General features: G+C 36.8%; 1 long non-coding RNA gene across 15 annotated transcripts in view; it reads left to right on the plus strand.

Annotated features, from left to right (window-relative positions):
- The window catches only part of LOC143442623 (uncharacterized), a 60,495-nt gene that overhangs the window by 12,886 nt on the left and 20,004 nt on the right, over positions 1-27,605 (plus strand). For 10 of the 15 annotated variants that reach the window (XR_013110949.1, XR_013110940.1, XR_013110944.1 and 7 more), the window contains exons 4-7: positions 15,031-15,178; positions 16,489-16,616; positions 17,406-17,631; positions 26,632-26,683. This is a non-coding gene — a long non-coding RNA (uncharacterized LOC143442623). The remainder of the gene's footprint in view (positions 1-15,030; positions 15,179-16,488; positions 16,617-17,405; positions 17,632-26,631; positions 26,684-27,605) is intronic. The other 5 variants (XR_013110943.1, XR_013110946.1, XR_013110951.1 and 2 more) reach the window with 3 other exon arrangements.

Here is a 27,605-nt window from a genome sequence, read left to right on the forward strand (position 1 = left end):
TGGACACACCTGAGCACCTCTAACTCGTTCTTTTATAAGTGGCCTCAGTTACAGGGTTCTACCACAGCAACAGACTAGTAACTAAAATGTCTAAGCAAATGCATCTATGTGCACGAAGGATTCTTTTCTGTTGACTTAAAATTCCATGTTAAAATATCCAATTCCATCTTCTAAAATGCTAATTTCACCTAACTAAATTGGCAGATTGTATCCCACAGTTTGAAGACATTTGGATGAAGTGTTGACCTTAGATCACAAGACTAGAAAATTGGGTGTTTGTGGTTTAAATTCTGGTCTCCGCTCTTTCCAAATTCTAAGGTTCTTTACATATGATTGACGTCTCAAAATATTTTTCACCACTCCAACATAACTTGATCATCTTGAATGTGTTCATCTTAAGATACAAAAACTCATTTCAACATTTTAAAATAAAAAATAATAGGCAACAACAACAACAACAACAACAACAACAATAATAATAATAATAATAAATAATAATAATAAACAAAATAATGAGAGACAGATTTTGGGTGAACTCTAAGGGGCATTGGAAAGAGGCAATTGGGGTGGTTAACATCAAAATTTATTATACTTTCTATTTTCTAAAAATAATATTAAAATTTTAAAATATTGATGGATCCCTGGGTGCCCTCTGGATATAGTCATACAGCTCTTTCTGCTCATGGTTAATGGAAGACATATCTTTAGGAGTAAAAAGCTTTCTTTTCTTTACTTGCAATCCTTAGGTTACTATGTAGATCTATGGTATTATAATTAAATTATAACAGTGCCTATGCATTTTTGCTAAATTTTGTGACTAATCTAGCTACTTTGGCAACTTGATACAAGAAAGAAATAGTCATTTTGGAAGAGGGGACCTCCAGTTGAGACCTGGATAAGCCTGTGGTACATTTTCTTGTTTGACAGTTGATGTGGGTGGGTGCAGCTCATTGTGCATGATACCACCCCTGGGCTGGTTGTCTTGGGTGCTATAAGAAGGTAGTCTGAGTGAGCCACAAGGAGCAAGCGAATAAACAGTGTTTCTCCATGGCCTTTGCATCACTTCCTGCTCTCAGGTTCCTGCCTTGAGTTCCTACGCTGACATTTCTGGAATGATGGACTGCAGTTGTAAGATGAAACACTTACTTCCCCAGGTTAATTTTAGCTGTTGTGTTTATCACAGCAATAGAAATCCTAAACTAAGGCAATGACTGCTTTTCTCAAATCTCCCCTCTATATATTTTCTAGTTTCTGTGAAACATTTTTTGCCATTGCCTGAAAACACCAAACATGTTTTTATTAGCCTATCATTCCTAGTGTTTTTGTTGTCAAGAAAGCCTCAGCACCAAACATCACCTCAGACTACTTAAACAGAAGAGAGTCAGTAGAAACCATCTACCTCAATTTCTTCTGGGAAAGAAAAGTTAGTTACTGTGGTTGAACATTACAATTAATAAGTTATAAAACATGAAACTGTCCTGAGTCCATGGCAACAGAGAACAGTGAACATACCACATTCTGATTGTATGGATTTTAGTTTATTAATTTGTGACCTATAAGTGTTTTTATCACTCTCTTTAAATATTTGCTTGATCTAGAACGTGAAAGACAGAGAGTCGAAAAATAGGAATTAGCATTGGGTATGAAGTTTGCAGATGAATAATTTTTCCTTACCAGATTTTATGACATCTGTAACCATTGAGAATGAAAAAAGAGAATAAAATGTGTTAATTTTTGCAAAAAATGGTTGATTGTAATTTAATTATAATCTAATTACAATTAGATCATTTAACAGTAGTTGTTTAATAATTTACTGCCAAATTCTGCACTGTAGCATAGTTGAATTATTGTACCCAGTTATAAAGAGAAATATCCCTATGCTATTTTAACTGTGGATTATGAAAAATCAGCTGTTTATTTTCGTGTAATCTGCCAGGCAGTAGAGATTCTTTATCTGAGCATAATAACTTCCTCTGGTTTGTATTAACGTCATTGTCTTTGATTGTTGAATTTATTCACAAATAAGAGAATAAGTATCTACTTTGAAAAGGGGGAAAATTTCTTACAATCATATTTTTGCTAGATAGTCTTTAAATTTTTCATTTTATTTTGATGAGACAGATAACTTATTCTTCCTTTACGGAACTCGGCAGCCAATCATACCCAAATACCTAGATCTCAATGCACAGATTTAACATTGTCTTCTCGTGATATGCATTGGACAATGAGACATGGCATCTTCTGCCCCTAAAATCATGCTTTCATGGGGATGAAGGGTGGCCACCACGTCATAGTGACTGCCTGTTGTATTAATATTGTATAAAATGTTATTGCATGCTGAGAGGGTACAGTCCTATAATTCCAGCATGTGGAAAACAGAGGCTGTACTGTAGGCTTGCAAGACTATATAGGAAGTTTGATATGCTATATAGTGAAACCCCACTGACCAAAAAAAGAAAAAAAAAAAAGGTAGTAGAAGATTTAAATCATTATGATTTTTTTATATGCTTTGTCTGGTTAACCCTAACATTAAAACAAGATGGGAAAAGCTGTCATATCCAAATAAGTATTGGATTAGTTGAATGTCAGTGAAATTTGACTGCTATTTTTAAGATGCTGTTCACTTGATGGAAAATCCATCGGTAGTCAATATCTCCTCTCTTCCTGAAGAACAAGCTCTAAGCCACAGTTTGGATTTGTATCAACAATGAAGGTGAATTTCAAGTCCTGTGGGAAAGCTACCTGTATGTTTGCTGCTTCTGAAAGGAGGCTTATGGTACAGATTTTTGAGCGCTCAGGTTATTGTCACGATGCTTTGTGAGCTATGTCACAGTTTCTAGGACCTCTTTTAGTATCAAAGCAGATGTGCTTCGAGAACACCTATAGGTTAGAATGATTATGCTCAGTATTCAGCAGAAAATGAATAGATTACAGATTACATGGGACATCATGAGGTAATAAAGACAATCATAACAATGATCTCTTGCTTAAGTAAATACAGTTAGCACTATATAATATGCAAGGATATATGGGATTTTTAAATGTGTCTAAACTACCTAGGGTAAGTATAAATTGCTAAAAAAATATTTTCTGGGTTACTATATAATTGGTTGTAGCATTTAGAAATTAATATATGGGCCAAGGTTCCTATGATGTTTCTTCCTTTGCAAAACTATAATTACACAAAGAAGCTGTGTGAACTATCTGTATCAAGTGATCTTATGTGACAATCATTCTCGGGTAGAGAAATCTGGCCAGCAAATCAGTAACAATGAGGAAGACTGAATGTACAGTGTCCACTCCTACATAATTCCCTCAGGATCATGAACCTAGGCTCAATCCCAGGTCATTAAGCAGTTACTTCTTGTACTCTAGCAAAATTTGTAAACTGAATAAATTTACCCAAGTACAGCAGATGAACTAATTTTTTTCTTTTTTAGATTATGTGCTGTGGACTAGGCATTGTAGCTTCAGGGAAGAAAAGTGAATGAGAACCGCTTTCAAAAGTCTCGTCGAGATTCTTTAAGAAGCTTTTTATGGACTGAAGTGGGGAACTATTTGTTCAATACTTGTAGCATTAAAGTTTTCAGAGACAATGCAAAGGGGCACACATGACAGTTCTGTGGCCACAGGTAATAAGGACAACCTGTCTCAGACACAAGCTCAAGCTTGGGAGAAGTTTTATAATCACTAAAGTGGACAAGAAACTCAAAGAAACATTAGAAAAATAATCAAAACAAACCTAAACTTTAAAACAGGCAGTTAATAAGGCCTTTCGGAAAATGGCTGGGTTCTCTGTTGTCTAGTTATTTCATGGCTTCATAGGAGACTACTAAGCCATCTCACCAGATTGTGAATTTTAAAAATTGAATTCTGAATGTCTGTGTGTTCAAATGTATATTTTATATTCATATTCATATTTATATTTATATATACATATGCCTCAGGTGCATTGATGGTAGCCATCAGTTAATGAATGAAAAATTGATAATGACATAAGATTAAGCAAAATCTCCAATATTTATATTTGTATGGATAACATTTTTTTAATTTAAAAAAGCATTTTTTATTTATTATTCTTTTTGTGAGGTAGACATAGAAACTGGGTCAGTGTCAAGGCTCTTACAAGTTTCTGGACCCTTACAGCTAAGTACAGCTGGCCACAGGACCATAAATTGAACCAGACATGATTTACTAAGAATATACTTTTCAGGGCCTTAAGAGCAGTTGTCTGTAGATCTCAGAGAACAAAAAATTTCTCTTCACAAATGTCTGTCTTCACAAATATCTGGGTATTCTATACTCCGCTGACTACTTTGAGATGAAGAAGGGCTTTTATTTTTAATGATGATGATAAATTTTCTTTCTATTCCAGGTTTAATGACTCCCCCATGCCAAGTCATAACTAAAATACATTTTCAAATGGATCTCTATGTCCCTCCAATAATCTTGTAACTAATGTCTCTGTCTCTTGGCATCTCTGTTCTATTTCTACACAACAGTTGTTTTAAAGCAAATATTATCAAGTGTATGGTTTCCTCATACACTTAAAATAAAGTTGTAGCTTATCAAAACATAGAATGTTGTGATTTCTGTTTAGAATTTTTGTTTTCCCTTCAACAACAATGCCCTTCATTCTTTTAAAAAGGCATTTTAACATTTATTTTAATTTTGAGCACTTTCATTCATATACTTGGTATACTTTTTTTTTTAACTTGGTAAACATTTTCACTTCAATTATTCTCTCTCTGCCTCCCACTCTCATAATCTCCTTCTTTCTCTTACCCATCCCCCTCTTACTTTCATGTCTTCTTGTCCATGCAGGGCTTGTACAGTCGCTCATCGCTGCTCTGTGTTCATGATGACATCAGCTATGTCATATCCAGAAGACAGTGTTTCCTAATACTCTTTGACCTGTCACAAGTCTCTGTACTAACCATAGCTCACTGCAAAAAGAAAAGTCTCTGGCCAAAATTGACAGAAAATCTAGTCTCAGAGCATTAGCATAAGTACCTAGAAGATAATTTGGTTAAATATCCACTTAGTGTATTATCAGTAGTAAATCCCCTACACTAGACCCTGGAATCTCATCTAGCCACAGGTTTTTAACCTGGTTCAGAGCACCAGGGATATATTTCTTCTGAAAAACCAGGCTTCAAATCCAATCACAAAGCAGTTGGTTACTTCCCAAACAATCATGCCATTATTGCCCAGAGGCACATCTGACTAATTTCATTTCTATCTTAATACCCTATACAGTTATTTTGATTTGTCTCTGGCTATTCCCACTGCAAAGACTGTGCTTTTAAATTTTGTTAATTTTTGTTCTTATCATTTCTGCCTCAGTGTGGCCTACTGTATGTGTAACAAACCAAAATCAGCATTTTAAAATTACACAAATTTATTATACTCTGTTTGTATAGGCTAAAAATCTTAACATCGTTTCCTGGGACAAAATCTAGCCCTTGAGGTTAGAGTCCTTTCTGGAAGCTCTGGAATAGACCCCACTTCCTTAATTTTTACAGCTTCAAAAAAGCTGTTCACACACCTATCTCCAATGTCATTTATGTTGTTTCCTTCTGTCACCAAGGGAGCAAGGAAGGCCAATGATTTTAAGAAGGCATGTGATTATATTGAGACCATCCAGACACAGAATAATCTTCCCGATCTGTGCGTGCAGTTGATCTTATCTGCAAACGCATTTGGTCTTCTGAAGCCAGATTCCAGAGTGAGATTTTCATATTCTAACAAATAGGGTGTAGCCATCTTAGGATGGGGCATAGAGTTACTATTCTACCAACCACATGACCACATAAAAGTGGCCCTACTATTCACTTCCTCAAAGAGGAATGTCCTAACAAAGTAATGTCACACGTGTAATGCCATACTGAATAGCTCTTTACTGAATTACCTTGATAGATGCTTTATTACTTTAAAGTCTGTTTCCCTTGGTCAAAAAATTAACTCTCTTGGAATTCAGATCTCTCTGTGTTTGATTCATCACGATGTCTCCAGAGCCTACAGTGTCACTTGCACAATTGTACAATTGACAAGTGTACAATGTGTTTCTCTTTTAGTGGTATGTTTATGAGACTTATGCCAAACAGAATAAAAACAAAGCTACAACAGCAATACTAGAATTCTATTCCTGTAGTCTGTCTGACTTCAACACAGAAACCTCTATTCAGTAGGCAGACACGGAGCAGTTTTCGCCAAAAATAGAATCCTTTGACAAATAATGATTTTAATACACTTTAAGAAGTGACGTGTATTTTCCAAGACTTCAGAGTCAGTAAATGAAGTACTTAGGATTCAAATCTAATCAACAACCTCTAAGACAATTCAAACTGAGAATCATGGTACAAGAAAATCTAAGACTGAAGGGGACCATGTTTTTGTAAACATCAGATCATATTATCTAGCCCAGTTGATAAATGGTGATTTTGTGTCTCCATAGTCAGTCCACTTCTCTGAATATGAACTTCCATTTGGGGGAGGATGTATTTTTAAAGTATATGTTGAGGCAATCATTTGAAGAGTAGAAATCACTTGTCCAATGTTTTAGGTTACCCATAGTGAAGATCAACTATGATTATATGTATTTAAGTGTAATTTCCATTATTAACAGTCTCATTATTGATTTTAAGTATAAATGATAATGACTATTATATTTTGTCTTCTTGAAAAGTAATGTGTTTAATTTTTGAGATTATAATGTGAATATATAATATCCTCACTCCAATTTTTCTCCCCAACCCCTCCGTGTATCCGGCTTTGTTTATGCTTTCAAATGCATAAACTCTTGAGTGGGTAACCATGCCTGATTTCTTTTTGAACATGCCATTTCTTCTGTAAGTGCTATTTTCTGATTGAAAATCTGATCATTAATAATTTTCCATGCAGAAATTATGGAAATATTTAATGAGATATAGAATAAAGTTTTTATGACACTCTTTGAGCAATTTGCCCTCAAGAGGAAACAAATAAGAAACACGCTCATTAGTATAAGCAGGATCCAATAAAGATTAAAGATTGTTTGTTAAATTGTTTTGAAGGATGAAAAAGTGGGTACCTTGATTAATATGCTGCTGGAGTCTTTGAAGACCTGAAGACAAAAGAGACAAGAAAATTGATGTGCATGTTTAGAAATAGAATAGCAAATAATATGCCGTGACAACCTGAATGGCTGACTATAACTACATAGAAACACTAAACAGAAGACTTATGAATTGATCAAAAGAATTAATAAATAAAGTGACACTCACTATTTGAAATCATGGCAACAAGTTTGAATGTTCATTTTATGCAACCACGATATCTCATAATACAAAATTATGTTTAAAAATCAGGAATCATTTCTTTACAGAAAAGTAGAAACATGTTCAGTAGCTCATGGATCCTAAAGTCACAGTAAATTTGAAGGTCACATGTAGGAATGCTGATGGAATAGAGAATTGAAGAAGCTATGATCTGAACTATCAGGGTAAGATGTGAATGTCTCAAATTCAAACTCAATTACACTTTAAAAGGTAAAGGTAATGTAATCGATCCTGTAAACTTACAGAATTACAATATTGGTGCCCTGAATATAGAATACACAAGTATATGGACATTATCTGGTAAATGTTGGGAAGCAGGCTTGTTGCCAGTTGGAGTAGACTGAGGAACTTATTTATAAAGACAGATAAATGTTCAGAAAGAAGAATTGCTTGGAGTATATGTGAATAGTTTGAATTAAAAGATAGTTGATTTCTTTGTTTTTAAACATATGTAAATATAGAACAGAAATTGTAGGATGGTGATTCTGAGAAATTTACCTTATTTTGTGAATACATACATATACATATGTATATATGTACATATATATAGATACATATATGTCTTTTGTACCTATAGACATATATATTCACATATACACACATATAGATTATAGATAGATGATAGATAGGCATTTAGATAGATAAATGGATAGATAGATATAAAACATAATATTTTATGTTGTGAAAATAAACAAGGACAAAAAAAATAAAAAATGGTGTCTTCAGAAGGATATGTATTTTTAATTAAGATCAGCAGTAGTTGACATCAGGTATGGGAGAAATCTCACAACATTCCATCCTGAGATGAAGTATAATAAGCAATCAATGGCTGCTGACAAAGGCACAAGGCAAGCCCCCTGGTAGATTATAAAATCCTAAACAAACCTCCCTAAACACTCTACATAATAGTAATACAAAATTTGAACAAATTGTAAACAATGAAATATATTGTATTTATTTGCATAAATCTAAGTCTTCAGATTTAGTACATAACACAAATGACATAGATTAATGCCTTATTTTTTATTTGACAGCCATTGAAAGTTACTTTATCCCAGAATCTTGAGCATCTACTCACAAACAAACAAACAAACAAACAAGCCAAAGGGTTGATGATGACGTTCTTTTCATGACTAACACGCATCCTGGTGCTTAGCATTTAATTAGTGTTCTGGGATTCTGGAATTATCAGGTAATATTTCCCAGTACAATGGAGGTCAGTAAAGAGCCAATGAGAAAAGCAGAGGTATATAGAGCAAAGAGCATAACAGAAAAACAGTGGCCATGGCTGAGTAATGTCACTGAAACATGCATGAGTAGGTGCTTACAATAAATATTTTGGAGATAGAAGCAACAGGAGCTGGCAAAGATTTTAATGTGTGCATGTGAGCAAGCAGAGGTGTTGGACGATACCTAGGCTCTGAGTCTCTGCTGCTGAGATGGGACTGCAACGCCTAACATTTATCCAATTTAAGAAGTTTGTCAGTCTTAGAAAGAGGCATGGAAAGCAGACATGAGTCATGCTTCTAAAAATTCCTTGCACTTGAGAATGGGTGTAGATAATAGAACGGTCATTAAAATGTATAGATCATTGCACATTTACCTTCCATGACAAGTAAACTGTAGGGAGTCAGTACAGCCAGGCAAGTGAAGAAGGTTATGTCTCTGGTTTGCATTGCAGTACAGTTACAGTCTAGTGTAATGAAAGAAAATGTAAAGTTTTATTTTTTCAAGTAATTTTTTAAAATGTCATATCAAATAAATGGATGCCAACTGCATCTAACATACCTGGATAGAGTGGGAGGTGGTACTTTTGAAAATAAATAGTTCTTGGCTCCAAACTAGCTGTGCTTAGCTATATTCAGTGATGGATCCTAGAGGTTTGTTTTTTTGAAGAAAGAAATCTAAATGATTATTTTCTAAGAAAAATTGTGGAGTAGAATATTGAGTGATGATTATGTAGATAGGGAGTTAAGGGGGTGTAAAAGAAGTTTAATCCAACAACATGGTTGCTCTACCTGGAATACAGACACACCCTTAGTACACAACTCTAATCCCAAACAATGTAGGTAAAATTAGTTTGTGGAGGGAAACATCCATGTCTGAAAGTAACATCTAATTGAGGGGCAGACAAAGTGATGAATCAGATAATGATATAACAGAATGAGTCAGAGATGGGATGCATCTAACTCTCATGAGAACAGCACGGGGAAAAGGAAGCTATTTAAGAGCAGTGCAGAGAAAAAGAGAGTCAGTCTGTTCTGTTCCATTGAGTTCAGGCAGTGCAGTAGAGTTCTGTTCAGTCAGTCAGTTTGGATGAGTCAGCAAGTAGAGCAGATTTTGTGGTAGTTCAGTTAGTGGAGTTCAGAGACAGTTTTTTTCTGGGACAATTTTACAGACATGTTGCAGGGAGAACAATCTAGAGACAGTTGAGAACAGAATGAGCCAGAGAATGAGAAGGAGGCAGAAAATCAGAACAGATTTCTAGAGTTAGTTTGAGGCCAAGCAGATCAATTCAGACAAAAGCTGAGAGAAGCCAGTTTGAATCAGTCAGCTTGGAGAGGAGTTTGAGCCAGAACAGCTGAGTTGAATATGCCATCCAGAATTCAGAAATATCTTGTAAGTGTAAGCTTATTCAGCAGTAAGCCTCTGAAATGACGATTATTTCAAGCAAATAAAAGAGAAAAGAAAATATTGACCACATTTGTGTGTCTAACAATGCTAGATGTTTTCTTTTGTAGATTTGTTTATTTATTTGATGTATATGAGTATTTCATCTTTGTGTATGTATGTTATGAGCTGCTCTGTTGGTGTTGAGAACCGAACCTGGTTCCCCTGCAAAAGCAGCAAAGATATGTAACCACTGATCAATTTCTCCAGTCCCAGTTCCAAAAATTTACATTGATCTTGTGGTGATTATAGAAAGTTGTATTTTTAAAATGCTACCCTTTAAAATGTATTTGCTTATTTTCTTGCCTAAATCTATGTAAATGCATAATGTATGTACCCGGGGCTCACAAAAGTCAGAAGAAGGTATCAGATCCCATGAAACTGGATGCTACATGTACTTTTGATATACTATATGCATGTCAAAACAAGGTCCTCTGAAACAGCAGCCCCCAGCCATACCACCTTAAAAGAACATGCTACCTTAAAAAGTGATATGAAAGAGTACAAAAGCAAAAGAACAGATGCATAGCAAGGACTCTAAGGATCTTATCTGGAAAATTCTCTAATGACAACAGCATTGTAGGATTGAGTATATTAATTATCACTAAACATTAAAAGAAATGCATGTACATTTACTTTCTATGATACACATAGAACCAATTTTTTCTTTTCTAAAAATAAAACTACCTCAGCATTATAAATACCTAAAAGATTTAGCTTTCGGTGTTTTAGAAATTGACTCTTCCATATTCCTATCAATATTCTGTATCATCTATTTTTCAGCATTTGGTTTCAACATTTGACTCTCTCCAAACCTCTCCCTATTTCTCCTCACTTATCAGCCAGTCCAAACTGTCCTCGAATTTCCTATGTAGCTCAGGATAACCCTGAACTTCTGAATTTTTGATTCTCTTGCCGCCACTTCACAAGTGTATGGCTTTTAATAGTACCATACTCAGCTTCACAGTCATCAGTACCGAATGTTATGTGCGCTAGGCAAGTACTCTTCTAACAACTGAGCTACAGACTCAGCTCTTTCCACTGCTTTCTTTAGCCTATCAAATTAGTTGCTTTTTAGCAGCATTTGATATGGACATTTATTTAAAGTTCTCAGACTTTAACATCTTCATTGCTCAACATGACCTTTTCTTAGTTAATTCTGCTCAGGGACACAGTTTCTTCTTCCTAATTAGTCTTTCTTCTCAAAATGTGGTGGTTGTTTTAACAGCTTGGAGCTTGCGCGAACTGTTAAATCTTCGACACCTATTAAATTAGAATCTGCACATTTATGAGATCACTACGTGACTTAGAAATGCACTAAAGCCCACGCAGTTCTCAGCATGACATGAGATGCTGTGTCCCCAACACTAACCAAATAATCTCTTTGTTGCTGGTTCTGGCCCAAGTGAAACAATTTGCAGTAAGGTTTGAAGCTCATCCAGTTTAACATGCAGACAGTAAAAAGTGTCAAGCTGTTACATTTGAAATGAATATTATATTTATTTTGAAGTGATCATTGAGTGGGTGGGTGTTCTGCTTCACATTAGCTGTCTCTCTAATACAAGCCAGAATCATCTGAGGAGCTATCAATTGAGAGACCACCCAGATGGAATGGACCAATGATAATGACAGTGGCTGATAGGAGAGAGAGCACATATGACTATGGTTAACACCACTTCTAGGTAGGCAGGCCTCAGGTGTATAAGAAAGTTAGTTGAACATGAGCCAGAGAACCAATAAACACCATTCCTTCAACGTTTCTGCTTCTGTTCTCGTTTGAGTCCTTGTCCTGACTTCCCTCAGTGATGGACTGTGTGACCTGGAAGTATAAGCCATATAAATCTTTTCCTCCTGTAAGTTGCTCTTGGTCAGAGTGTTTTATCACTAGCACCAGAACAAAACTAGAACAAGTGACTATGATAATTTGAGGGCATTGGTACTCTCTTGATTACTTTTTTCATTCATTTGAGAGTCTCCTTTCTTCTCTCAGTTACTTTTCTATTGAGGATATTTTGTATACAGTTTGTGGTTCTCTTTAAGTAAGCTGCTTATCTTTACTTGGTGTTTGAAAGGTATTCTCTTCGACTCCTAATTTTTATAGGTTCTTTTTGGCTCAATCAGCGTTTATAATACTTATTATCTACGGTGACTTCAGAATCTATGGATTGAGGTTGAAAACAGTGAACTGGGATTCTCATCTGCATATTCACTCATACACATAATGTTTGAATTATTGATTTCTAAGACTACAAAATAGCATGAAGTGGCGTGTGGAATCTTATTAGGGTTGGAATACTGTTACAAACTCTCTAAGGCACTTTCTCTTTGCTTCCAAACCAGGCTCACTATGAAACCTCCAAGGTACTGTCATCCTTCCTCACTGGTGTGCAGGTTTTGTCTGATAACTTCTATTATTAGAGTTGTAAATCTTCAAAGATCCTTATTTTGTCTGATGTTGTTGGATACAAATGTTTACCTTGCAGGTGCCTAAAGCATTGTCTCCCTTCCAATATATTCACTACATCCAAGTTCTCAGGCCAATCCAAAAGTGTCAAACCTACTCTATGTTTTCCAGGATTCATTGATTGATCTTTGGGGATATTGCTTTTAGTTTACCTAGTATATCTAGATGTTTCATAACAAAATATACTTAATGACATCTCATGTGTAGTGACATTCAAATTTAAATTTGTTAAACATTCATGAAGGATTTCTAAGGATAGTTAGAATTTTTGAGGTAGTAATGGCTAATGTTAAAGTAAAAAAAAAAAAAAAAAAAAAAAAAAAAAACCGAAGAATTTGTAATGACTTAAAGTCCTAGAAAGTCCTAAATAGATGGGATTTTACTTTATTTAGAATATTGCCAACTAAACTCCACCATTATTCTACCAAGCGTCTCTCCTCTTCCCCATTTTAGGGAGTTGTGTTATCATAGTATAGACACAGCAGCCTAAATCTTTGTGAAGTTCGAAAACTCAGTTTGAAATTTTTCAAAAGGAAAAACAGGGAGAGGGGAGTGTCAGGGGTCGGGTAGAAGATGTGATACCATAGATACCTCGGACTCCCCTCTCTTAGAGGAAGATTCAAAAAACAAACTGCTGGACTAAGGCCAAATACAGATATGTCAACTATGGAAGTTTGCTAATACATGTGGCTCCTGCAGCCTATAGGCTTTCAAGGAAGAGATTGTTCTCTCAGATGAGCTGTGCAGAGACTCAATGGCACAGTTACAATCTCTCATCTCTCAGGAATTTTTGTGCTTTAAATTGTTCTGAAAAATAATGGCTATGTAAGAAAATGGTTGTGAACTAACCATGATGAGGGAATGTATTGATATCTAATGATTATATAAAAGAAGAAAGGTGGTTCCAAATGGTTTAGAAGCTTGTAGGAAAATATTAATTGTAGATATTCATGCATGGCATTGCTTGTAGAACACCCACTACCATACTTCAAATAGACCTTTAAATCAAGGATGATTTAGCCAATCTTTGGCGATGGAACAAGGTTCAGAGTTAGGAAGAGCAACACTGTGAGATCAAGCTGATGATGATAGTCTGATGTAGAACAAGTGATCATGAATTCTCACTGAGTTATTTACTCACAGTGGAGCTTCAGGAGAGAAGAAGAGGAGAGAGAATTTGGGTTTATAGTTGAATATTCTCGCTCGAGATCAGTGGCTGTCAACCTTTCTGATTCTGTGACCATTTAATACAGTTCCTCATGTGGGAACCACTAACAGTTTAATTACTATTATATTAATACAGATTCATAAAATTAGCATGGCAGCAGTTATTCTTTATGTAAGTAATTCCCCAATAACCAAAAGGAGAGACTAAGAGTTATTAAAACAGCCTTGAGCCAAATATTGAGCAATTATCACTCTATTCTAAATCTCCCAGCTAATCAGGCTTCCTCCCAGACAGTATTGTCACACATGTATTTTTCATTCTTTCCTGATCTCCTCTCCTGTTGCTTTCCTTGACCTCTCCTCATGGCTCCCTTCTCCACCTCCAATCTCTTTCTTCACTCTTCCTAGAATGGAAAGTCCCACCTATTTTCTCTAAAGCTTTGCATTGGCTTATTGGCTTTTACTGGCAAGGCAGAGAACGAATAAGCAATGTTTATACAAACTTTAGACAGGAGCTTCTAAGAATAAACATGACAAAGTCATGTTTGCACTGAAACAAAATATGAAGGCAGAGAAATCAACATTTGAACAACACAAGGATAACCTTTACACCATGCACAAAAATATTATGCCTACAACCAACCATAAAATTATTTTGTTGCTTCTTCATCACTGTGATTTTGATTGTTACTAATTGTAATATGAATGTCAGACATGCAAGGCACCTGATATGGACCCCCAAAAGGGGTCACGGCCCACAGGTTGAGAGCGAAGAAGCTTAACAAGCTTCAGATTCTACTTTTACAATTTATTGGGTATGTTAATTATGTTTTTGTCATTTTGACACAATTTTGCTTCACCTAGGAAAAGAGGATTACGGTTAAGGAACTGTCCAAATCAGATTGTCCTCTGACCATATCTATGAGAAATAGTCTTGTCATTGTGGGAATGGCCAGTCCACCATGGGCAGCAGCATCCTTCAGACAGTGGGCCTGGGATGTACAGGAAAGGTAGCTCATCAAAGACCGTTGAGTGAGACAGTAAGCCACATGCCTTGGTGATTCCTACTTCAGTTCTTGCTCCAGTTTGTGTTCTGTCTTCCTTCAATGATGAACTGTGGCCTGGAAGTAAAAGACAAATACACCCTTTCCTCCACAGAGTTGCTTTGGGGTCAGAGCATTATAATAGCAGCAATAGAAAGCAAACTAGGCCACCAGGTATGTGATATTATATCATTTATTTTACACTTTCAGGAGTTGAAGTGATCTTTTATTATAGTTCCTAACAACACCGCCATTTTTGTAATAATCCCTTTATGAAACCCAGACCCAAATTTCCAAATTATCTGTGAGTCACTCTTCTTTCTTCCTGTGTCTGTAACCAGATATATGCACTGTCATTCCATCCTAGATTCATTCCTCTCATGTCGCTTCCTTGCCATGTGAACTTAGACAAATGAAGCATTTTTGCCTGCTTCAGTCTCCCATCTGTGCTTTTGAAGTCAAGACTATTGTGATGAACATGTGGAGCAAAGGAATTCAACACGTAATTATTATCAGTAAGTATAAAATATATCGATATACTTCAATATTTGTGCATATAAAGATTGGGTTTTTGCAATGATTTTGTTTCTTAAACTGGAACCTCATTAAGTCTTATGAGGATCTAATAAATATTTTACAAAATAAACTAATTTGGGTTTTAAATAAATTGAAAAATGTATAGACTTTTTGGTATAAATATTTATTTAATTTTTAAATATTATAGTCCAGATTCAAAGATGATCTTTGACAAATGCCCCCCCCCGCGCGCTTAGATTCACACTGTTGCAACAGTTTTTGCCCTCATTCAATTGGACTCACCTTTAAAATGTGTGAACATCTAATGCATAAATTATGAATCTCTTCATAAAAGGGATTCTTGCTTTGGAGTATACGAACCACTACACCACGAAAACACTTGCGTGGCTCTCTGAAAATTGTGTTGTGATGTCAGGGCCTGTAGCAAGCAGGCCCTGACACCCAGGTGACCAGAGACACAGGGATAGCTTGACTACAACCTCATGAGAGACCCTCAGACAATCATCCAAATCAATTCCTGCTTCATCCAGCCTGTAGGAGATCACAAACAACCCTGACATTTTAAGCCACCGGATCTTTGTTAATTGTCTTGCCATCCTCATTCCCAGCATGTGTACTGGAAAGCTCAATTCAAAAAGTGAATCTCTGAATCTCGATAATTAGATTTTGAGTCTTAGCAGAGTCAAGACATCATGCTACCCTCTCTTAGTAAGAAAGGTCAATACTATTTTTCTTCCTGGATCATGGGATATTTCTCATTTATTTGAACATTCTCAAGTTCTAAATATAGAGAACTTAATACTGCTATTTGAATATCACAGGAAAGCCTCTAGATGAGTCTACTTATTTATTTAAGATGCATTCTGTTGTGTTTTAGTTATAGGTACAGATATAATTCTGAGTGGGAGTACATGCACATGAGTGTAGGTGACTACAGATGCCAGAGAAATCAGAATGCCCCTCAATCTGCAGTTATAGACAATTATAAACCTGCCAGTGTCTGTGCTGGGAACTGAACTCTTCTCTGTGGGAACAGCAGACACATAACCACTGAACTCTATCTCTAGCCCATGACAGTTAACAGTTCTCTTTCTTACCTTATTCTCCTAAGCACTTTGTGTCCTTTATATTACATGTTTATGTTCATTTTCATTAATTAAAGATGTGTATTTTGCATCCAATGTCATTCTTCCTTACAGCACAAACATCTATTTCTTTGGCTTCTGTAATCTATTCTTTTATCTTGACATATAGGTCAGTTGATTCATCTCTTTTCTTGCTTACTTAGGTCCTCTGCTTTTGAACCAGTGGCATTTGAAGACAGAGTTCTCTCTCCAGCAACATGGCTTGAAAACATTTTCTCAGCAAGGGACAAATACCTGCTTGTTGTACAGTTTGTTCACCGTTTAAGGCAAGGTACTGCTTAAGAATTAGAAATATTTGTTGGTTGCTTTTAAATCTGTTACACAATGTAGACTGTGTTGCAGTAAAATTTGTGGGGCAATTAGAGGTCCAAATTCTTGAAGAAATTAATCTGAAAGTTGGGGTATTACTTTTGGCAAACAAAAGGTAAAGAAAAAATAACCCATTTCCTATGATTGCAAGTTAATAGTAAGTCCATTCCTTATTATTATAAGTCAGTACTAGTTTTGCAGCCTAAAATCAAACTCTAGTATCATATCAATGGACTAATTAAGTAGTCTAAAGTCTCTCATAGTCTTGTCATAATTCCATGTAACAAGAGGAACAGGATATCCATGAAGAAGGAGGTCATCCCACTTTCTAGCCATGATTTGAATTGCTTGGGAGGGCCTTGTTTCTTAAATAAGAAATTTCTCACTACTACCCAGTGATTATAACCAGAAACACTGTTTTCGGGGTGATGCATGGGATATGTTAAATTTAAAGATTATACCTGTCAGTGGTGATGGATCACAAGATGTGTACATGTGTCATCTTTTTTGGACTAAGTGTCTTCTATTAAGAGGAATAAATCAAGATATAGGCATGGTAAGCTTTTCTTTGTATGCTACTTTTATTTAATCTGTTATTTGACAATTTTATACATAAATAAAATATATGTTGATTATAGTATCACCTTATATGCTCTCTAATATGGCTCCCACCCTTACCCCCAGAGTCCATTTCTCATTGTGTTAGTCAGGGTTTTCTATAGGAATAGAATTGATAGAAATAATTTAATAGATTCAACAGGGTTTCATACAGGATAATCCAAGAATGATTGATTCACAATGAAGAGTTCCAGAATCCACAGAGATGGATGTCTCAGTATTTCAAGTCTGGTGCTAAAAGCATGGAAGATACCAGTAGAGCTGCAGGTCTTCAATCTATACTGAAAGCCCAAAGAAATGCATTATATTATCAGCAAAGAGAAGTCATAGCAACAGGATACCTGAGCTTGCCAGTGAAGGTAAGCCTAAACAGGCTGTCTGCATTGTTTCTTTCTTCCATTTCCTTAGACATAGGCTGTATGATGCTCCTACCCACATTTAGGGTTAGTCTCCCTGCTTCAAATAATGTACTCAAGAAAGTTCCTCACAAGAGAGTCCAGCAACCTGTGTTTTTGTTCGTTCCAGACCCAGATAAGTTGACAACCAAGATTAGCGATCATAGCTAGAGTCAAGTCTTTTTGTTTTTGAGTCCCACTCAAAGCATCATGATAATAATAACAGTTAGAAGTATCATTTTAACAGGACCAATGTGCATGTCCTACCTGTCCAACCCATCTACCCTTAAAACTCACTTGTCAACTTCAGGTCCACGTTTTTTCCTCTTGTTTTCTTCTTTGTTGAGAAAAAGCATACGTGTGCATAGTATTACTGTACAGCCATATTCTGCACATGTTCAATTTACTTATTCAAAGAGTCAGCACAGGATAGTGACAGAAGAAACAGACTAAGCAAATGGGAGGAGAGAGCTTGTCTTGGGAAATAGGTAAGCCTGTGCCTTAGAGGCGGCAAAAAAGGAAACCTGATGGACACATTGTACCTTTCCTTTGATCTCACTGGGTGGAGTAGAAAATTTAAATCATTTCCTTAGCGTCATTCCCTAATCTTTGCCACCTTCCACTAAAATGTTAGATTGCCTCTGGCTTTGTGGCTATCTCCTCCATATAACCTTTGATGTAGATAAACATATGCCTCCGTGACCCAGCGCTAACACGAACCCTTGAAAGAAGCTTGGATAAATATTTTCAGGATATGTCTGGAAGTCTTACTCTTCCTAAATCATCAGCAGACAGAGAGTGTGTGAGAGAGAGAGGGAGAGCAAGCTTCCTATGCAAACATATTGCTTAAGAGCTAATGGGTGTATTATTATGATGGATAGGCCTGGGTTTTTGTCTTCAGAGAAAAGAATAAGAACACTTAATGGGATAGGAACTGACCAATATTTACATTGGACAGGAAGCCACATTTTACTTCTTTGGAGGTCAAAAAAAAAATCAGAGTGTGAAATCCATTCTTCAGATGGCTGCAGCCCTTCCTTCACCCCAGCACGTATGTCTGCGATTTCCATGTACTCTTATAGTCGGTCTACATTTATAACGCCACTCAGCTTCAACATTTAGCAGTCAACAAAGATCACTGGGCTACTTCTTCCTTGAGTGAGAGAATACCAGGGCAAAAGTAAATCTTTGTTATCACACAAGTTCTGAACAACTGCCAATGCTGGTCTGGTTTTCCACAGGGAGAGTGTATGCTTTGTGATACGGTATCTGCATGAATTAAGATGTCAGCTGAATAATTCACACTCACTGCACTAATAGCAACGTGTTTCTGGCAATAATGCTTGCGACTAGAGAAACGAGGTGTCATTTTGTGTGTCATCCATAGTGGATATGGGGAGGGTGAGTTTCTTATTTTACTTTGAAGCTCTGACATTAAAGGCAGAGTTGGGGATCTATAAACAGCCAGTGTCTCTTCCCTCTCTCTTTTGTGACAACTTTATCAAATTAAAATGGAAAGAAGCAGGCAACCTCTGAGATTAAACAGAAGGAACAGTCTAGGCGTGGCTTTGGAAGACCCTTTGGGGCTAAACCTCTGCTTTCATCTATGTAATTCATCTCAAGTGAATGTGAATAGACCTTAGTCAGGCCTGATGGGCCTGTCACATTGGAAGACTGACATTCCAGAATTTTGTCTCAAATTCATCACTTCCAAACTGTATTAGTTAGGGTACTCTAGAAGAGCAGAACATAGAAAATAAACATATACATGTCCATAAATTTGCACGTATATATGTATGTGTATGTATATGTGTATAAAGAGTTGATTAGATCATCTTACAAAACATGGTGGAAATAGTCCACAATTCCTGTCATTCAGATCTACAAGACTAAGAACCCAATAGTTTCTCAATCCTAGAGGCATCATGCCTCAGCAGTCAGAGTAGCCCAGCCATGGCCCACTCACAGGGAAAACCAGAGACACCTTATAATTGCTTAGCCCACAAGGCTGTGTGCCTCAGTAGTCTCAATCTGATATTGAATGCCTTGAGGGTTCCTGGAGAGGCATTGGTCTTAAGTCCATAATGGGAGACAAGAAAAACTGGTTATAATAGCAGCACAGGAATCGCCAACAGCAGAAATTAACTGAGTTGTGTAAGGGAAGGCCATGTGAACAAAACCAAAAACAACCTTCATTCTTCTGTGCACTTTCTTATGTGGGCTGCTACAGGACAACACTGTTCACATCTGGAGTGGCTTTCTTTTTTTCCCCCACATCAATTAGGTTTCACACAGACAGGCTCACAAGGTTAACCTGATGTAGACAATTGCTCAACCGAGGGGGCCCTGATCAGGCGATTTTAAGTTGACAGACAAGTCAACCCTGGAAGTCAACCATTCCAGCTCCCTCATCAAATATTGTCTAGCGCCCTCCTCTTTCGGTACTTCTAGGGTATTATGTTCACATCATTCTCTTCATAGTTTTGGACATTCTCCAATGACCATTTCCTTCCCAATCAATAATCAAAAAGGACCTCCTTTCTATATTTACTCCAGATATACAGAGAGCCAATAAAACTTGTGCCTGGGACAGCAAAGTCTTTTCATTGATATCTAAAATGATACTTCCAACTGGTTCTCTGAACTCTCCACTGGGACACAGTATAGACATCCTAAACTAAGCATGTCTAGAACGCAAACTGCAGATTTTATATTGAACATCTCTTCCACCTTAATTACATTTCACTACGTACTTATCAAATGCCTTGGGTTTCTCTTTGACATCTTGCTTCCTCCTGTAGCTTACATTGTACAGCAACTCCTATTGACTCTAACTACAAAATGCTCTACTAACTCTGATCACATCTGGCCATTTTCATACCAAACATCCTGGTAATCTACCCCATTTTCTGCACTTCCACAACAGACTCCACTTCTTAATCTTTTCTAAGCAGTAGAAAAACAGTTTGGTAAAAGTAATATACCCCATTAGGATTCTACAAAATGGTGTGAGTCTTTCTATATGTCTGAATAAAAGCTAAACTATATCCAAACATATACCTTCTCCCATCTCTTCTCATTTATCCCAACTCACATGGTAACCCTGGCCAACTAACTATTCCTCAAATATGTCAGGTACACTTATGTGTCTCTTGGGGCCCTGCCACCTCTATTTCTTCTGCTGAGGACAGGAATCTTTCAACTATTTACACATCTTCGTCTACCACTTGTTCTGTGTTCTAGCTCCTGTGTCCCCACTTTCAATAAGACCTTTCTTCAAATGTCATTTTAGAATTTTTTCTTGAACCTGTTAATCACCATTCTTCTTTTTAAAATTCATTTATTTTTATGTGTATGAGATTTTTATCTACATGTATCTCTCTATACCGTGTATAGGAAGGAGTGCCACGGGAGCTCAGATAGGGAGTATTTGATCCCTTGGGCCTGGAATTACAGGTGGTTGTGTGAGCTTCCAGATGGATGCAGAAAAGCAAACCTGAGAGTCCCAGAAGAGCAGCTAGTGCTATGAATTGCTGTGTCATCTCGCTGGCCCTTAAGGTGACATTTTGTATTTTATTTCCTTTATGGAAATCAGACTACAGCACTGACTTTAAGGTTAATAGAGATGAAAATTTGATGATTTGTTTTACATTGCATTAACTCTACCCCATCAGAATCAATGCTGCACAAGCAAGGGATGAGTGACTTGGCCATTTTCCTTACACATAGATGTCCAGTGCTTTTTGTTGAGTCAACAAATACAAGCAAAATTAAGTTATGGTTTTATAGGGTTCTCATCCAATTTTTATTCATAATTTTTTTCTGTTGTAAATGAGAATTTAGCACCCTCTCTGAAGGCATCTGCTACTTTTATATTTAAATCTGGGTGCTTCAACATTAAATTTAACTGTAGAAATTTTTATCTATTATTTCTATTAAAAAAACTTAGTCTATAAATACTGTCTCTTTTCCCACGGATAAAGAATACAACACATATTCACATTTATTTATTGATGATGTGTGTCCAATCTTTCTATGAAAACTGAAATATTTTTAAAAATATTTCTGGATATTTAATGCCATTCAATATAAAGTATCTGAGATGATATGAATATTGCTCTTATGCAGGAAAAAAAATGGATAACACTAACCCCATGGGTGGATGTTCACCAGAACTCCTTGGCATTATTTATATAATTAAAAATAAGCAGCCAAATATTTAACTCAAGTTTTGTAATCAAATCCTAGCTTTTAGTATACACAAATCCAAACCACTACCAGATAATTGCTTCACAGAAGCAGGGTGAGGTTTGATATCTGTCACTGAGAAGCATATGCCCAGGAATGGTTTAAGACTCTGTTCCATTCAGGCTGTTCACCCTTAAGCATTCCACATAATTTAAGGGTTATGTCCTCCATCAGGAGGGGAGACTCAGCTCTTGCTTTTGTCCTCGGGTATGGTTCCATGAGCATTACACTGAAAGGTCTTGCCAATGGAAAGACTGATAACCAACCTGAGATATATGAGGAACCACACAGCTTCTCACCGGGATGAGGGTGAAGCTCTGCTTTTTGTCTGCGGACTTTGCTTTAGAGATTGTGATGGTTGTAATTACTTGTTACACTGAGCTTGCGGTCTTCAAGGTTCATCTGCACATGTACTATGATCTTCCCTTTCAGTGCACTAACATCTCTATATACACATTCCACTTTTCCATGATTTATTCAGCCACTGATGGACTTGTAAGCTCTTTCTGCTCTGATATTCTTTGAATTAGTGCTGCAGCAAACCCAGGGGTATATACACTTGTTTCACTCTCTATGTAACATTTCTGAGGAACCAAGGTTACCAAGCTTTTAGGCTGTGATACATAGCCAGCCATGTAATCCACCTAGTAGAATTGTACCACGTGACTGTGTGATTTTAAATTTTTTATTTTTTAATCATTTTTATTTTAATATCCAAACTTAGTTAGCTCACTGCTCAGCTTCATAGTCAGTTTTAATTCTTTAGCATATCTGCATTACTTTTGTAAATATGTTCTTTTCTAACTATTGTTTAATTTCAGAATCCAACTATATACCAGTTTGTTAGGGTCGTTCCCACGTGTTTCTTGGCAGGCACAATTATTTTGATTACGGTGTCACATTGCTTTGCTTTCTTTGTTTTTTCACCTGGGTTTTATTGGATTTTATTGGAATTCTAGAATCATCATTTTATATTTTTCAGCAAGTTTACAACAAAACTTTACCTGATAATAAATCCTGGACAGAAAGGAATACTCCTGGTATTGAGTCTGGGGTTTTTATTCCTCCTTTTCTATTTGTGTTCTTGTGAAGGGGTGATTATCTGACCTGTCAGTTTAATTATTTTTAAAAAGGAGGACTGAGATTTTTGAAGGAAAGTCTAGATATGCTTTTCTCCACCTGGGTGGACTTCCTGACAGAGCTACTGTCGGCTCGAGACGTTCTACAAGGCTTTTTGTCTTCCCTACTTGTTAGAGACTTGAAAGTTCGTAGACATGTCCAAGATGTCATAGATATGTCCAAGATGTCATAGATATGTCCAAGACTTAATAGTCACAGCCCCCTACTCACCTTTGTCACTTTGCCTTTGCATATCTCCTACATTTTTAGAGTTACATCTTGCACGTGAACTTACTAACCCATCAACTTCAGGAGCTGCCTCCCTGCATGCTTTATCCTTCTGTGAGTGTGCATGGTGTTCATGCATGTGTATATGGACATCTGCATGTGTTGGGATAGGTGCATATGCACAAGTGTCTGCATATGTATAGATGTCAGAGGTGTCTGCCTCATTCACTCTCCATTCTATACATTGAGCCAGGATTTCACTGACACCATTGGTCAGAGCTTAAGGATTACAGATGAGCTGCCACCGCTGCCCACCATGTGCTCTAGATTCTGGTGCTCTAAGCTATGGACTTCCAAGTTTACCTGATGAGGCAGCTTCCTAACCCCTCATGCTTTCTGTTTCACTGGTCTACAAAATAACAGCTGCATTGTTATACATGAAGTCCACCACTTTGTACCACAGTAAGACCACTTACTGGTTTTCGCCTTTTGTCATCTCATTTTAGAAAACACATCCAGGAAGAAAGTCAAGGCAATTGTGGTATCCACCATTTCCTGTTTAAGACCTCCCAAATCTAACATCTTAAAGGAGTGATTCCATATATTTTGTCTGCTTTTAGGTTGCATACAATGGGCAGATCCTCCCAGTAAAGCACTGTCAAAGGCTGAACTCACCCCTTCCTGTTTTCATTCTTGGTTTCTGGTGTGGACTTTATAGACTTCCACCCTCGTTCTCAATCTTCCCTATGCTTTCTTTGGCCTTCCCACTAGGTTGACTCCCCAGGATGAGCTTCTTCATTCCCATGGTCTCACCATTAAAGTAGTACAGGATTATGAAATCTAGGTACTCGGCCAAGATTTTCTTTAGTGTTACTCCAAACATGATATTCAATCACCTATTGAATATTTCTTCTGAGGAATGCTATGATATCTCCAAGCCAGTGTCCAGAGCTTTCCTCCTTAATGGACATTTTTCTTGTGTTCCGTAAAGCAAAGGACATGACCATACCACAAGGTGTCTCAGCAAGTAAAGCTTGGGGATTTTTGTTTGTTTGTTTGTTTTGAGCGTCATATTCCTCTTTAATTCTTTGCATCCAATAGCTAAACCAGGCTAGTGGGGTCCCCTGAAATATTTCTCAAAAGCATCTCCTTTTTGTCTATCCCACCTCATCTTAACTTGTATCATTCTAACTGATCCCCTGCCCATTGTGAAGTAATTTTGTATGCAATAACTCTTAATCCATGTAACATGCCTATAGACTAAATATCATGTGGCATGCCTATAGCATTAGTTTCATGGTTGTAATAAAAGAAAAAGCCGGGGTATACAACTTCTCCCTGTGTTTCATAGGGGTTAAATAGAAGAGCCAGGAATTAAAGCCAAAATGTCTGGCTCCGGAGTCTTTGATTGACCACTAACTAAGACTGGGTGTTTCTCAGTTTTTTTTATCCAGTTTCTCATACCCAACTCAAGTGTGGAGGTGATCACACATCTCTTCCTACTCTGTCTCAGTATACTTTCATTTTCAAGTTAAAACCCCAAAGTAAAAGTTTGATATTTATCTCAAAATGAGAATTTCACTTTTGTAGTTGTTTCTTCTCTATATTTGTCCCTTCTATACTTAATGTCACAGTTGAAGTGGCCTCTTTTGACTAATATATCATATTTTCTCCTTTACCCTTGTCTGAGTTTCAATCTCGTTCTGTGTTACATTAAACTAAAGGCTTGTCAATCCTGCCTAAGGTCAGGGGCAAAGGCTTTCTGCCTGCTTTCTGTCCCAGTGCTAGCAGGATGTCTGAAATGTTGAAATACATCCAATGATTGAGTCAACAGAGGCAAAGAAAATCATGAAAGCAATTACATTCGTCTTAACTTGTACTTTGGGAAGCCATTTGTTACAACTCAGTCCTAGAAACAGTGTGCAGGAAAGCTCTTTCCATGAAATTTTTTTTATTGTATTTTATGTACTTATTTATGTATTAATTTATTTAAACTCCAAATTTTATTCCCTTCCCAGTCTACCCTCCAACTGCTCCACATCCCATACCTCCTCTCTGCCCCCTGTCTCCACGAGGATGTCCCCACCCCCACCCCCACCCCCACCCCACCAGACCTCTAAACTTCGTGGGGCCTTCTGTCTCTTGAGGGTTAGGTGCATCTTCTCTGACTAAACCCAGACCAGACAGTCCTCTGCTGTGTATGTGTCTCGGGCCTCATATCAGCTAGTTTGGGCTACCTGGTTGGTGTTCCAGTTTCTGAGAGATCTCTGGGATCCAGGTTAATTGCGACTCCTGGTCCTCCTACAGGGTCACCCTCATCGTCACCGTCTTAAATGCTAAATCACTACCACTGCATTGATTTTAAGATTTAAAATGTCAGTGTCCTAACCCTCTAGGTGCCTCAGTGGTATTGAATAATTGATTTTTATAAGAAAAGCATTTATAACACCTTAAAGTTTCAGTTGTATCAGTAGGTTTTGTTTATTTATTTATTTATTTTTTGAGAAGTTAAATCCTCAGTGAAACTGGAGAAAGAGTTCATGGCATAGATAGTGGAAATAAACCACATATTGGTTTTGCTTTGTTTATAGTGGAGTCTGAAAGGCAGACACTAAGTGTGTTCAGTTACATGTCCATTTTATATTTCATATTTCAGGAAGAAAAGGAGAGCAGGGGAAGAAAGAACTGAAGGGAGGGAAGGAAGGAGGGGAGAAGGGAATAAAATGGGAGATTATAGTCTAGTACACAACCCCTTTAAATCACATGCTAGAGTCTACCCTTAGGATAAAGCAAAATATTATAACTTAATTATTCGACTTCACTTTTCTATAACATCTCCTTTGTAGATAATATCTCTTCCACTTGGTACTATAGCATTCCTTTTTACTCTTTCTATGTGCATATATCTAGACAATTCAGAGACTTGTCTACCTAAAGAGAAAAATAGGCCAAGAGCTCACTCCCCCCTCTTTTTGTGTGTGTGTGTGTGTGTGTGTTCAATAAAAATGAAGACTGTAAATGCCATGAGTGTGTAATGTCTCTTTGGGGAAAATAGCCAGTATAGAGGTTTAAAAAGAAAAGGTTCCGTTCTACATTCCTCAATTCCTGTGTCACATCTTCTTTGTGGCCTTAAGGAGAATGAAAGACTAAAACTATCTGCTAGAAAATTGCCTTGATGAACTTTCTCTTTTTTCCCAATGATTGTATCCTATCCCATTTAATCACATTTATAATAATGTGTTATTAATTCTAATGTTGTGAGTTCTGGGCTATGATACTAGGTAAATGAGGGAGATAAGTAGATGAATTATTTCTGAAGTAGTACAGTTAAATACAATTTATTTATGAAATGTGTTCTTTTTCTGCAAGCCATGAAATTTGAAGGACTAAAGAGATGGCTCAGTGGGAGAGTACTTGCCATGTAAGTATGAGGACTTAGGTTCTGATCCCAGGAGTGCATATAAAATAATGCAGACATGAAGTATAGGTCTACAACACAGAAATTAGGGATAAAGGCCAAAGGATGCTGGGTTTTTACTGACCACAGTCTGGACAAAAGAGTGAGCTGCAGGTTCAGTGGAAGTACCTGATTGACAATAATAATAATAATAATAATAATAATAATAATAATAATAATGATAATGTGATTGAAGAAGACATTCTAATCTCATACTGTGACTTCTACATGAGCTCACATAAGACATATCACTAAGCACTACACATACACACATACACACACACACATACACACACACACATTTTTCTTTTAAGCACTTGAACTCTTTGTCTCTGGCTTACTTCTACTCATTGGCCTTTGTTCTTCCCCATGTTTTATAGAGATGATGAAATATATGATAGTTTCATGATGGTGGATTCATACAGATAATTTTTTTAAAGGTTAGGCCAGACGCACACCAAACCAAACAGCTATAACATTAATTACCATCTTACAATAGTCTTTACTGCTAACCTGTCAAGAAAGAAGAGTTCAGTATGAATGCTATACTTTTACTCAACCTTAGTGGAATCCATGTTCCCTGTATGTCTGTGGCTTTCTGTCTTTTCTTTCCCTTCCCTCTCTCATGTACATGCAAACACACATATACACAGATATGTTAACAGCAGAATACATAGCCCTGCCTGTTTTCCTTCCTAATACAAAATGATTAATGCTGGATTTCATATACTGTAATATTCTAAATCAAGTCTCTTTGTCTCCTTTTCTGTGCATGTTTAAAGATGATTACAGAAGAGAAGGCATGAGATGATGACAGACATGAAACTTGAAATAGTAACCATAAACCTCATTCAAAAATCAGTGAAACACTGACATGATACCACTC

Source organism: Arvicanthis niloticus, chromosome 6 (assembly GCF_011762505.2).
Source record: "Arvicanthis niloticus isolate mArvNil1 chromosome 6, mArvNil1.pat.X, whole genome shotgun sequence".
Classification (NCBI taxonomy): Eukaryota; Metazoa; Chordata; class Mammalia; order Rodentia; family Muridae; genus Arvicanthis; species Arvicanthis niloticus.